General features: G+C 50.8%; 1 long non-coding RNA gene across 1 annotated transcript; it reads left to right on the top strand.

The window, feature by feature from the left end:
- The first annotated feature begins 5523 nt into the window (after window positions 1–5523).
- Window positions 5524–8872, top strand: LOC120297718. Its single transcript, XR_005553871.1, has 2 exons — window positions 5524–5562; window positions 8748–8872. It is a non-coding gene; the product is annotated as an uncharacterized LOC120297718 (long non-coding RNA).
- Window positions 8873–14081: the final 5209 nt, after the last annotated feature.

Genomic DNA, 14081 nt, shown 5'->3' with positions numbered 1-14081 from the left:
GCGTTTGCAGGCAGTCCCGGGCAGGTGCAAAGCTGCCCGGGACCAGACAGGCTGTCGCCAGCGCCGTGCGCATGCGCGGGTGCTGGCGCGGGAAAAGTAACCCATTTACCCGGGAGTTGCCTATATAAGAGGCTGCGAGGCGTTTGGGCGAGGCTGAAGCCATCTTCCTGTAAGCTGAACGCTGAATAAAAGAAACTGAGAACTCCAGCTGCTTCTCGTGTCTGTTTTCCCGCCAAGGACGCAACACTGGCGACGAGGATGGGATGCCTTTCACTACCTGGAAAGGAAAAAGTGTAAGCTTACCCAAGGAGTCCTGAGCGGCGGAAGAGGAACGGCGTCGACTCGGCAGGTGCCCGCCAATCCGGTGCGCATTCGGGGGTAGGCTGGCTGATAGACCCGTCTCCTGAAGATCCGAAGATGGCGAAAATCAGAAGGCTTTCGGAATTCGACGTCTCACATCCAGAGCGGTGGGAGTCCTACGTATCCAGAATGGAGAACTACTTCAAGGCAAACCAAGTGACGGAAGATAGCTTGAAGACTGCCACCCTGCTTTGCGTTTGCGGCCAAGACGCCTTCGAAATCACAGAAAACCTTGCAGCACCTGTCCCAGTAGAGTCTGTAAGCTACGCAGACCTGAAGAAGCTGCTGAAGGAGCACTTCCACCCCAAGGTGTCCATTATCTCATGGCGCCACACCTTCGAACAGAGGGATCAACGGTCCGGTGAGTCAGCCAAGGAATACATCGCCACGTTACGGAAGGCCGCCAAGCCCTGCGAGTTCAAGGACCTCGAGGAACGACTGAGGGACCGATTCGTGTGCGGGTTAAGGCATCGAGAGCTACACCAGAGACTTTTCGCTAAGGAAGAATTATCCTTCCAAGACGCCTTAAGGGAAGTCACCGCAGAAGAAGCAGCAGGCGGCGCCGTCAAGAACATGCGGCCGATCAGAAGCAGTGCAGAGGGTGCGTCCGTGCACCAGGAAGACATCCAACGAAACTCCGAGGAGGATCCGGATGAGGAAGTCGACCGTCTACACCCCGCGAAGGAAGGAAACCAGAAGGGAAGCTTTTCGGCTCCGCTCAAGTGCATCGGCTGTGGAGGTCGCCACAGGAGAACCGACTGCAAGTTCCGCTCCGCTACCTGCCGGGCATGCGGCAAACTAGGGCACATTGCAGCTGTGTGTCTGGGCCGACGAAAGGCACAACCCCAAGAAGAACGCATGAAGGGTACCAGACTCCCCAGCCAGAATAGGGTAGGTTTTTGCGCTTCGCGAAGAAGCATCTGTAGGACAGGCACACACAAGCCCATGAAGAAAAAGTTGTCACTCAACGTGAAGCTACAAGGGGTTCCATTATCTATGGAACTAGACACAGGGTCTGCCCCTACTTTGACGATGTCTTGATTGCAGGAGGACTCCACACACATTCTAGCTGAAAAAGGATTAGGGGGCTGTCCTGTTAAGATTCAGGAAATCAGGCCTCAAGCTCAGAAAAGACAAATGCAAGATTGGGGTGCCCTCTACTGAATTTCTGGGATTCAAAATTGATGCTGCTGGGATTCATCCTGCTGAATCCAAACTAACTGCTATTTTAGAAGCACCCAGGCCAAAGTCTAAGGCCGAACTTCAGGCCTTCCTAGGCCTCCTGAATGTCTACAATTCTTTTCTTCCACATAAAGCTAGTGTAGCTGAGCCTCTTCACAGGCTACTAGACAAACAAGCTGTGTGGCTGTGGTCACAAGCACATGAGGCTGGCTTTAAAGAAGTCAAGGCCTTGCTCACTTCTAACAGTGTTCTTGCACATTTCAACGAGTCTCTCCCTGTGTGCATCGCTTGTGATGCGTCCCCCTACGGGGTTGGAGCTGTCCTGAGTCACCTCAGGTCTGATGGAACTCAGGTTCCGATTGCATACTACTCCAGAACACTGTCTTCTGCCGAGCGCAACTACGCTCAGATAGACAGGGAGGCTCTGGCTGTTGTTGCTGGAATTAAAAAATTCCACGATTTTCTATATGGCAGGCATTTCACGGTCTTCACTGGAACATAAGCATCTGCTGGATGTTTACACACGTAAGGACTCCCAACATCATTCCATTAGAAGGATTACGGTGTCTATTTTTGTCTGCATATGATTTTTTCATGACTCACAAGCCTGGTGAAAGAAAAAAAAATGGGCCATGCTGATGGCCTCAGTAGAGTGCCTCTGCCAGTAGTAGAAGCTGACCCCGCGCCAGCTGTCAACATTCTATCAATCCAAGCCTTGCCCAAGCTCCCTCTTAGTGCCAGGGATGTTACCGCTGAAACAGGTACAGATCACACACTTTCACGTGTCCGCTCCTGGGTCCTGTCCGGGTGGCCTGAGCACTGCCCTAGTCCTGAGTTTCAGAGTTTCTGGTCCAAAAGGAACGAACTGGCCCTTTCTCAGGGTTGTCTGCTTTGGGGAAACAGAGTTGTCATTCCCACCTCAATGAGGACTAGGGTCTTAGAATCCCTCCACGAGGGTCATCCTGGCATTGTTCGTATGAAGGCTCTTGCACGAAGCCACTTGTGGTGGCCTGGTTTAGATAAAGGTATTGAGGCTACGGTACACGCATGCCACCTGTGCCAATGATCTCGCCCAGAGATGCCCCAAGCTCCTGTGCATAGATGGGAGGACACACAGTCCCCATGGTCTAGGGTGCACATTGATAAGCTGGGACCTTCAGGGCCAGTTCTTCTTGGTCCTTGTTGACAGCCATTCAAAATGGCTTGAGGTGGTGCCTGTCTCATCCACCCCCACTGCAAAGACTATTCAGGTACTGAGGGGGATTTTTGCTGCACACGGGCTGCCAGATGTCATTGTGTCCGACAACGGCCCTCAATTCACCTCCTCCGAATTCCAAGCTTTCTTACAGGAAAACCTGATTCGTCATGCCACATCTGCGCCTTTTCACCCGTCCACCAACGGTATGGCTGAACGCATGGTGCGCATCGCAAAGGACGCCTTGAAGAGACTCACCTACGGGGACTTGCATCACAGGTTGGCTGACTTTCTCCTTTCTTATCGCACCACACCGTCCACTTCTACAGGGAGAAGTCCAGCTGAACTTCGTTGGGGCGCCAACTTACTACTAGACTTGACCGGTTGCATCCGGACAGACTGCCTTCATCTACCTCACATCCTAGGGCACCTAGACAACTCCTTGTGGGTGCCCCGGTTTGGGCTCGCAACTACGGGCCTGGTCATACATGGGTCCCCGCTTCTGTGTCCAGGATCAAGGTCCTCTCTCCTACGAGGTTGCCCTGGACAACGGTCGTGTCCTGCGTCGGCACATCGACCAACTTCGCTCTAGGCGAGACTTTTCTGCTGAGACTCCTGGGTCTTTTCCAGGGGGGGGAGGGGGACCCTTTGGAGCAAAGGGAAGGGCAAGAGCTACTGCCCATCTCCACTGAGGGAGCCACAAACGGCCCATCCCAAGATTCCGCAATTGCTCCGAAAAGGAAGTCATGGAGCTTACCCACACAACAGGCACTCACGCCTACTCCAGCCAGGGAGTCACCCCGGGGCATACTCACTTTCCACATACATCACACAGCACTCCAGCAACGGAGGATCCCCGGGGGCATCCCAACAAATCATTCCCCGCAAGAGAGCTGGCACACAATTCCCAAGGTTGGCCTGACCTTACCCCAAATCCTACCGGGGGTCAAACATACACAGAGCTAGTCGAGGAACCAAGTCCCCCGACTACAACAACCCTAGCACTATCAGGGAACACCTGAGTTTGGAAATGTAGAACCCCACCGGAGCCCGAACACAGGGAATGGGGTTCAGGGAATGGACAGCCTCCTGACGTCTTGGACTGACCTGGAGGTTCTTACAGAGTAACGCCCAGCAGCGACTAGCACTTCAAGGGGCCTGAGGGTCTACAGCTAGGTAGGTCAACTAGGTCACAAAGTAACAGAAGCCCTGGCCTGACGAGCCCGGTGGGCAAGCAAGCAGGCCAGGCATCGGGGCACAGTCCTTGGAAGACACCAGGGCACAATAGAGAGAACAGGCTCACGCCTCCCTCCAGTCAGGGGACTTATGCCAGTAACTCAGAGCTAAGAAGGTCACAGAGAGCAAAGAAATCTCCTAAGTATCTAGAAGATTACATAACATTGCTGGCAAGGCAAAAGCCAGTAATCAGTGGGAGCCCTGGGAAGCAAAATGTCATATAAAATAAATGTTGTATGTTGGTAGTAGTTTTAGCCCGGGGGAAAGGGGTGTTATGTCCCGAGCCTTTGCAAACGGCTCGGGCGTTTGCAGGCAGTCCCGGGCAGGTGCAAAGCTGCCCGGGACAGACAGGCTGCGCCAGCGCGTGCGCATTGCGCGGGTGCTGGCGCGGAAAAAGGTAACCATTTTTTGTTTTAAAAAAAAACCCGCGGGATTTGCCTATTAAGAGGCTGCGAGGCGTTTTGGGCGAGGCTGAAGCCATCATATCATGTAAGCTGAACGCTGAATAAATGTCGTAACTGAGAACTCCAACCTGCTTCGTGTCTGTTTTTCCCCCGCCCGGACTCAACAAATACTCTCAAAATATTTAAAAACGCGCGTGGAAAGTGCACAGGAGGCCCGCTTAGGCTCCCATCGCCTTTTTCCTGGGAGAGGGGAAGTCATTTATTGAGAAGAATTGAGTCCTACGGTTAAAGAAGGCATAGCAGCCAGAAAAGGAAATAAACCCTTTTAACATGATTTTAAGATGATTATTATTTTTTATTTATCTATTGAAGCTATTGCGTTCTATTAAGGGTCAAAAAACAGTGCCATCCATCCCGTGGTTGAAGCAGGCCCAGCAGCCATTACAAAACTTGTCAATGGCATTTTAAGGCTACTCTTTCTTATTAAAACCTTATTAATATTAATAGGGCATCATAGTCATCCTTAACTAGGTTGAAGGCTTTTGAAGCAGATTTCTTCTTCCGCGCCTGTGCGTTGCAGCAAACGGGCCTCCCCTGGCCCTGTTAATAAGGTGTTAATACCGTTAATAAAGACCGAGAATATCGTAATTTTAAAATGCCATTAAAAGCGTTTATTTCTTTTGGTGGCGGCAATACCCGTTTTTGACCACAGGAGGGCAGAGCGTTCCGTCCCGTAGCATTAACGTTGAGGCCTTTTGCCCAGCATCGGGACACCGAGACGCTAAGCCGCAAAGCGCAGAGCGTCTCTCCACTCTATGCTCCTGCCACAGGGACGGGCCGCTTCCCTCGGCCTTCGGCGCATGTCCGCCGGCTGGTTCTTCACCAGCAGTCCAGCGAATCTCACCAGATAGCCTTTTTCGTCCGGAGGGGCAAATTGGGGGCTTTCTGGTGGGGGTCCCTTCGTTCCTCAATGACAGGCAAGTCGAGATGTCGGTTTTCCCCGGGTCCTGTGAGAAAAGCACCTTTCCAAGATGGCCGACTTCCGGCCCTTCGCTCTTAATCGTTCCCCCCATTTCCTTTCACAGAAGACCTTCTCTGCATGTCGGACTTTCCGTCCGATCAAATCCGCCGTCCACCGGGGCCTTTAAAAAACGACCTTTCCCGTCGTGGTGGTAGTGGAAGGAGGTACGGAGATGGGCGAGCGGGCCGGGTTGTATCACACTCTGCCTTTGCAAGGGGCTGTAACTTCCAGCAGGCTCAGGCAATGTGAGGAGGGGGGGGGAAATGCAGGGTTGGCGGTTCAGGAAGGGTGCACTTGTCCCGAGGCACCGACGGTTCTTCCGGCCTGCTTTTGGTGGGGCGGAGGGTTAGGGGGAGAATGCAGAACACATCTGCCCGTTTGCAGAACGGATGTGGCAGAAATAGCATCCCTTGGCGCAACCTGGAGTAAAGAAAACCGGTTTCAGGCCAGTGTGTCAGGGTAGGCCAAGTCTTCAGAAACGTGGGCTTTGACAAGCAGCACAGGGAACTCGTCTCTCTGGCTTTTCCTTTGAGAGTGGCTCTGGGTTTATGGTTTGGACCTCCTCCCAGTTATTGTGTTTGCGAAGCTGTGCTTCGTCGCTTGTCGCGATGCTGTTTGTCAGTTGTATCTTTTCTGCTTTCTTTCCAAGGTCCCAAAGCACAGGAGAAATTTAAGCGGCTCACGTTACACCGAATAAAATGGGATGAGCAGAAAGGAGATGGTAAGAAAGTTTTAAAGTAATCAAATGACCTATAAAGGGGCGAGCCCAACGTGGATGGCTTCGTGAACTGGTCCTTTACTGTCGCCAAAGGTTCGCTTCTTTTCATGAGCTACGGAGCTTGCAGAGGTCTGTATCCTGCCTTTTCTAAAGGAAGGGCAGAATTCTCACCTTCTGTATGAATAAAGGAGGTTTCCGATCTGACCGATCTCGAGTGTACTTTTGAACAGACACATCCGTCTTCAGTTGTTTCCCCATTATTACACCCTAAGCAGTTTATTTTTCTTGCAGATGAGGAGGAATCTGTGAAAAAAACCCCAACAAATGTTCCCTGGTTTGGGAGGCGAGTAGTATTTATGGTATGGTCTAAATGAGGCGTTTGGTGATTCCCAGCGTCACTAAGAAAGTCCTGGTTTTTATTATGCCCCCTTAGCGACAGGACAGAGAAACACCTTCAGGAACTGAACTGTGGGTGCTCTGTACAATTGTCCCTTCAGAGCACACCTCCTCTTTAATTCAAAAAGTGGGAAGCAGGTCAGGAGCGGAGCTTGGCTTGAGGGTGATAGTCAAGCAGCGTGCTGCTGTAAAACAGGCACGGGGAGCATTTTAGAAACACGGCACTGAGCGTTATTGGGATCTAGGCTCTGAGCGAGGCAGTCCTAGAAACCGCAGACTGACGGCCTTTTCTGAAGCCCCTTCTCACATTTCTGGGCGTTTGACATAAAGGGCAAGAAGTGAGCAGAAACATTAAGACTCTAAGCCCCGCCCCCACGCCCCCCTCATTCACACAAATTCCTCCCCGTACAATGCACACAATTAAAGGAAATATTTTTCAGATCCAAAGAACGGCTTTTGGTTTTAATGTTTGGCTTTGGACTAACAGGACACGCGTGTGAGAGAGATATTCAGCTTCCCCGCTGCCACAAGTACACCTTCAGTCAGTCTTGGGGTTTTATCATCCTGCCCTGCAGGAGTGCCAAGGAGCAGGATATTAAATGTCTGGCTCTAAAAAACGCTATTTACTCTTAGGAAAAGCTCGGTCTTCAGATACCTGCTGGCTCCCACACACCCATTTAATCTTTTTGTTGCTGCAGAGAGACATTCGGTTTAAGCTTAGCTGGAGCTTCCACGTCTCTTACTTCCGTGGTCGCCGCTTTGCTTGGGTTGGTCGTTAGCCGAGGATTATTTAAAAACAGCGAGGAAAGTGCACAGGAGGCCCGCTTAGGTCCATCGCCTGTTTCCTGGGAGAGGGGAAGTCATTTATTGAGAAGAAGTGAGTCCTACGGTTAAAGAAGGCATAGCAGCCAGAAAAGGAAATAAACCCTTTTAACATGATTTTAAGATGGTTATTATTTTTTTATTTATCTATTGAAGCTATTGCGTGCTATTAAGGGTCAAAAAACAGTGCCATCCATCCCGTGGTTGAAGAAGGCCCAGCAGCCATTACAAAACTTGTCAATGGCATTTTAAGGCTACTCTTTCTTATTAAAACCTTATTAATATTAATAGGGCATAATAGTCCTCCTTAACTAGGTTGAAGGCTTTTGAAGCAGATTTCTTCTTCCGCGCCTGTGCGTTGCAGCAAACGGGCCTCCCCTGGCCCTGTTAATAAGGTGTTAATGCCGTTAATAAAGACAGACAATATCGTAATTTTAAAATGCCATTAAAAGCGGTTATTTCTTTTGGTGGCGGCAATACCCGTTTTTGACCACAGAGGGCAGAGCTTCCGTCCCCGTAGCATAACGTTGAGGCCTTTTTGCCCAGCATGGACACGAGAAAGCTAAGCCCGCCCCCCCCCCCCCCCAAAGGCAGAGCGTCTCCACTCTATGCTCCTGCCAAAAGGGACGGGCCGCTTCCATCGGCCTTCGGCGCTTCCGCCGGGGCTTGGTTTTCACCAAGCAATCCAGCAATCTCCCAGAGGACTCTCGGCAATTGGGGCTTTCAGTCCTCGTTCTTCGGAGGTCCCGGGTCATGTGAGAAAAGCACCTTTCCACGATGGCACGACTTCCGCCTTCGCTCTTAATCGTTACCCCAATTTTCCTCACAGAAGACCTTCTCTGCTCTGTCGATTTCCGTCCGATCAAATCCGCCGTCCACGGGGCCTTTAAAAAACGACCTTTACCGTCGTGGTGGTGGTGGAAGGAGGTAAGGAGAGGGGCGAGCGGGCCGGGTTGTATGACACTCTGCCTTTGCAAGGGGATGTAACTTCCAGCAGGCTCAGGCAATGTGAGGAGGGGGGGGGAAAATGCAGGGTTGGCGGTTCAGGAAGGGTGCACTTGTCCCGAGGCACCGACGGTTCTTCCGGCCTGCTTTTTGTGGGGCGGAGGGTTGGGGGGAGAATGCAGAACACATCTGCCCATTTGCAGAACGGATGTGGCAGAAATAGCATCCCTTGGCGCAACCTGGAGTAAAGAAAACCGGTTTCAGGCCATTGTGTCAGGGTAGGCCAAGTCTTCAGAAACGTGGGCTTTGACAAGCAGCACAGGGAACTCGTCTCTCTGGCTTTTCCTTTGAGAGTGGCTCTGGGTTTATGGTTGGGACCTCCTCCCAGTTATTGTGTTTGCGAAGTTGTGCTTCGTCGCTTGTCGCGATGCTGTTTGTCAGTTGTATCTTTTCTGCTTTCTTTCCAAGGTCCCAAAGCACAGGAGAAATTTAAGCGGCTCACGTTACACCGAATAAAATGGGATGAGCAGAAAGGAGATGGTAAGAAAGTTTTAAAGTAATCCAATGACCTAGAAAGAGGCGAGCCCACCGTGGATGGCTTCGTGAACTGGTCCTTTACTGTCGCCAAAGGTTCGCTTCTTTTCATGAGCTACTGAGCTTGCAGAGGTCTGTATCCTGCCTTTTCTAAAGGAAGGGCAGAATTCTCCCCTTCTGTATGAATAAAGGATGTTTCCGATCTGACCGATCTCGAGTGTACTTTTGAACAGACACATCCATCTTCAGTTGTTTCCCCATTCTTACACCCTTAGCAGTTTATTTTTCTTGCAGATGAGGAGGAATCTGTGAAAAAAACACCAACAAATGTTCCCTGGTTTGGAGGCGGTAAGTATTTATGTATGGTCTAACTGAGGCGTTTGTGATGTCCCAGCGTCACTTAAGAAAGTCCTGGTTTTTATTATGGCCCCCTTAGCGACAGGACAGAGAAACACCTTCAGGAACTGACTGTGGGTGCTCTGTACAATTGTTCCCTTCAGAGAGACCCCTCCTCTTTTAAATTCAAAAAGTGTGAGAGGTCCAGGAGCGGAGCTTTTGGCGAGGTGAAGTTCAAGCAAGCGTGCTGGCTGAAACATGGCAACGGGAGCATTTTAAGAAACACGACGCAGTGAGCGTTCTTGGGGATCTAGGCTCTGAGCGAGTCAGTCCTAGAACCCGCAGACTGACGTCCTTTTCTGAAGCCCCTTCTCACATTTCTGGGCGTTTGACATAAAGGGCAAGAAGTGAGCAGAAACATTAAGACTCTAAGCCCCGCCCCCGCGCCCCCCTCATTCCCACAAATTCCTCCCCGTACAATGCACACAATGAAAGGAAATATTTTTCAGATCCAAAGACCGGCTTTTGGTTTTAATGTTTGGCTTTGGACTAACAGGACACGCGTGTGAGAGAGATCTTCAGCTTCCCCGCTGCCACAAGTACACCTTCAGTCAGTCTTGGGGTTTTATCATTCCTGCCCTGCAGGAGTGCCAAGGAGAGGATATTAAAATGTCTGGCTCTAAAGAATGCCATTCTACTCTTAGGAAAGCTCAGGTCTTTCAGATACCTTGCTGGTCCCCACACACCCCATTTAATCCTTTTTGTTGCTGCAGAGAGACATTCGGTTAAGCTCTAGCTGGAGCTCCACGTCTCTTATTCCGTCGGGAGCCGCTTTGCTTGGGTTGGTCGTAGCCGAGGGATATTTAAAAACAGCGAGGAAAGTGCACAGGAGGCCCGCTTAGGCTCCCATCGCCTGTTTCCTGGGAGAGGGGAAGGCATTTATTGAGAAGAATTGAGTCCTACGGTTAAAGAAGGCATAGCAGCCAGAAAAGGAAATAAACCCTTTTAACATGATTTTAAGATGATTATTATTTTTTATTTATCTATTGAAGCTAGTGCGTGCTATTAAGGGTCAAAAAACAGTGCCATCCATCCCGTGGTTGAAGCAGGCCCAGCAGCCATTACAAAACAATGGCATTTTAAGGCTACTCTTTCTTATTAAAACCTTATTAATCTTACTAGGGCATCATAGTCCTCCTTAACTAGGTTGAAGGCTTTTGAAGCAGATTTCTTCTTCCGCGCCTGTGCCTTGCAGCAATCGGGACTCCCCTGGCCCTGTTAATAAGGTGTTAATAACGTTAATAAAGACAGAGAATATCGTAATTTTAAAATGCCATTAAAAGCGTTTTATTTTTCTTTGCTGGCGGGCAAACCCGTGTTTGCCACAGGAGGGCCGAGCTTTCGTCCCGTCCCCTTAACGTTAGCCTTTTGGTTTGCCCAGCTCGGGAACAACGAGAAGCTAAGCCGCAAAGCGCAGAGCGTCTCCAATCTAGCTCCTGCCAAGGACGGGGCTGCTTCCCCTCGGCCTGCGGGCGCATGCCGCCGGGCCTGGTTCTTCACCAGCAATCCGCACTCTCCCGAGGGCCTTCTCGCAATTGGGGGCTTTCTGTCCCTCGTTCTCGGCGGTTCCCCGGGTCCCCTGTGAGAAAAAACACCTTTCCAAGATGGCCGACCTTCCGGCCCTTCGTTTCTTAAATCGTTCCCGCCAATTTCTTTCACAGAAGACTTCTCTGCATGTCGGACTTTCCGTCCGCTCAAATCCGCCGTCCACCGGGGCCTTTGAAAAACGACCTGTCCCGTCGTGGTGGTGGTGGAAGGAGGTAAGGAGATGGGCCAGCGGGCCGGGTTGTATGACACTCTGCCTTTGCAAGGGGCTGTAACTTCCAGCAGGCTCAGGCAATGTGAGGAGGGGGGGGGAAATGCAGGGTTGGCGGTTCAGGAAGGGTGCACTTGTCCCGAGGCACCGACGGTTCTTCCGGCCTGCTTTTTGTGGGGCGGAGGGTTGGGGGGAGAATGCAGAACACATCTGCCCATTTGCAGACCGGATGTGGCAGAAATAGCATCCCTGGGCGCAACCTGGAGTAAAGAAAACCGGTTTCAGGCCATTGTGTCAGGGTAGGCCAAGTCTTCAGAAACGTGGGCTTTGACAAGCAGCACAGGGAACTCGTCTCTCTGGCTTTTCCTTCTAGAGTGGCTCTGGGTTTATGGTTGGGACCTCCTCCCAGTTATTGTGTTTGCGAAGCTGTGCTTCGTCGCTTGTCGCGATGCTGTTTGTCAGTTGTATCTTTTCTGCTTTCTTTCCAAGGTCACAAAGCACAGGAGAAATTTAAGCGGCTCACGTTACACCGAATAAAATGGGATGAGCAGAAAGGAGATGGTAAGAAAGTTTTAAAGTAATCAAATGACCTAGAAAGGGGCGAGCCCCGGGATGGCTTCGGAACTGGTCCTTACTGTCGCCACAGGTTCGCTTCTTTCATGAGCTGCTGGAGCTTTCAGAGGTCTGTGTTTATCCTGCATTTCTAAAGGAAGGGCAGAATTCTCACCTTCTGTCCTGTTGATAAAGTTTTTTCCGATTGCCGATCTCGAGTGTACTTTGCCAACACATCCATCTTTCAGTTGTTTTCCCCATTCTTACACCCTAAGCATTTTTTTTCTTGCAGATGAGGAGGAATCTGTGAAAAAACACCGAAAAATTTCACCTGGTGTGGGAGGCGAGTAGTATTTATGGTATGGTCTAACTGAGGCGTTTGGTGATTCCCAGCGTCACTAAGAAAGTCCTGGTTTTATTATGCCCCCTTAGCGACAGGACAGAGAAACACCTTCAGGAACTGAACTGTGGGTGCTCTGTACAATTGTCCCTTCAGAGCACCCCTCCTCTTTAAGTCAAAAAGTGGGAGAGGTCAGGAGCGGAGCTTTGGCGAGGTGAAGTTCAAGCAGCGTGCTGCTGAAAACATGGCACGGGAGCATTTTAAGAAACACGGCACTGAGCGTTATTGGGATCTAGGCTCTGAGCGAGTCAGTCCTAGAACCCGCAGACTGACGGCCTTTTCTGACGCCCCTTCTCACATTTCTGGGCGTTTGACATAAAGGGCAATAGTGAGCAGAACCATTAGACTCTAAGCCCCGCCCCCGCGCCCCCCTCATTCCCACAAATTCCTCCCCGTACAATGCACACAATGAAAGGAAATATTTTTCAGATCAAAAGAACGGCTTTTGGTTTTAATGTTTGGCTTTGGACTAACAGGACACGCGTGTGAGAGAGATCTTCAGCTTCCCCGCTGCCACAAGTACACCTTCAGTCAGTCTTGGGGGTTTATCATTCCTGCCCTGCAGGAGTGCCAAGGAGAGGATATTAAAATGTCTGGCTCTAAAAAATGCCATTCTACTCTTAGGAAAGCTCAGGTCTTTCGATACCTTCTGGTCCCCATACACCCCCCCTTTAATCCTTTTTGTTGCTGCAGAGGACATTCGGTTTAAGCTCATCTGGAGCTCCACTGTCTCTTATTCAGTTGGTAAGCCGCTTTTGCTTGGGTTGGTCGTAGCCGAGGGATATTTAAAAACAGCGAGAAAGTGCCAGGAGGGGCCGCTTAGGCTCCCATCGCCTGTTTCCTGGGAGAGGGGAAGTCATTTATTGAGAAGAAGTGAGTCCTACGGTTAAAGAAGGCATAGCAGCCAGAAAAGGAAATAAACCCTTTTAACATGATTTTAAGATGATTATTATTTTTTATTTATCTATTGAAGCTATTGCGTGCTACTAAGGGTCAAAAAACAGTGCCATCCATCCCGTGGTTGAAGCAGGCCCAGCAGCCATTACAAAACTTGTCAATGGCATTTTAAGGCTACTCTTTCTTATTAAAACCTTATTAATATTAATAGGGCATCATAGTCCTCCTTAACTAGGTTGAAGGCTTTTGAAGCCGATTTCTTCTTCCGCGCCTGTGCGTTGCAGCAAACGGGCCTCCCCTGGCCCTGTTAATAAGGTGTTAATACCGTTAATAAAGACAGAGAATATCGTAATTTTAAAATGCCATTAAAAGCGTTTATTTCTTTTGCTGTCGGCAATACCCGTTTTTGACCACAGGAGGGCAGAGCTTTGCGTCCCGTAGCATTAACGTTGAGGCCTTTTGCCCAGCATCGGGACACCGAGAAGCTAAGCCGCAAAGCGCAGAGCGTCTCCACTCTATGCTCCTGCCCAAGGGACGGGCGGCTTCCCTCGGCCTTCGGCGCATGTCCGCCGGCTGGTTCTTCACCAGGATCCATCCTCTCCCAGATGCCTTCTCGCAATTGGGGGCTTTCTTCCCTCGTTCTCGGCGGTCCCCGGGTCCCCTGTGGAAAAGCCCTTTCCAAGATGGCCGAGTCCGGCCTTCGTTCTTAATCCGTTCCCCCCAATTTCCTTTCACAGAAGACCTTCTCTGCATGTCGGACTTTCCGTCCGCTCAAATCCGCCGTCCACCGGGGCCTTTGAAAAACGACCTTTCCCGTCGTGGGGGTGGTGGAAGGAGGTAAGGAGATGGGCCAGCGGGCCGGGTTGTATGACACTCTGCCTTTGCAAGGGGCTGTAACTTCCAGCAGGCTCAGGCAATGTGAGGGGGGGGGGAAATGCAGGGTTGGCGGTTCAGGAAGGGTGCACTTGTCCCGAGGCACCGACGGTTCTTCCGGCCTGCTTTTTGTGGGGCGGAGGGTTGGGGGGAGACTGCAGAACACATCTGCCCATTTGCAGAACGGATGTGGCAGAAATAGCATCCCTTGGCGCAACCTGGAGTAAAGAAAACCGGTGTCAGGCCATTGTGTCAGGGTAGGCCAAGTCTTCAGAAACGTGGGCTTTGACAAGCAGCACAGGGGACTCGTCTCTCTGGCTTTTCCTTTGAGAGTGGCTCTGGGTTTATGGTTGGGACCTCCTCCCAGTTATTGTGTTTGCGAAGCTGTGCTTCG

The sequence above is a fragment of the Crotalus tigris genome, unplaced genomic scaffold, assembly GCF_016545835.1.
Source record: "Crotalus tigris isolate CLP2741 ecotype Arizona unplaced genomic scaffold, ASM1654583v1 scf7180000023683.377817, whole genome shotgun sequence".
NCBI classification, from domain to species: Eukaryota; Metazoa; Chordata; class Lepidosauria; order Squamata; family Viperidae; genus Crotalus; species Crotalus tigris.
This window is presented reverse-complemented; position numbering and strand designations above follow the sequence as displayed.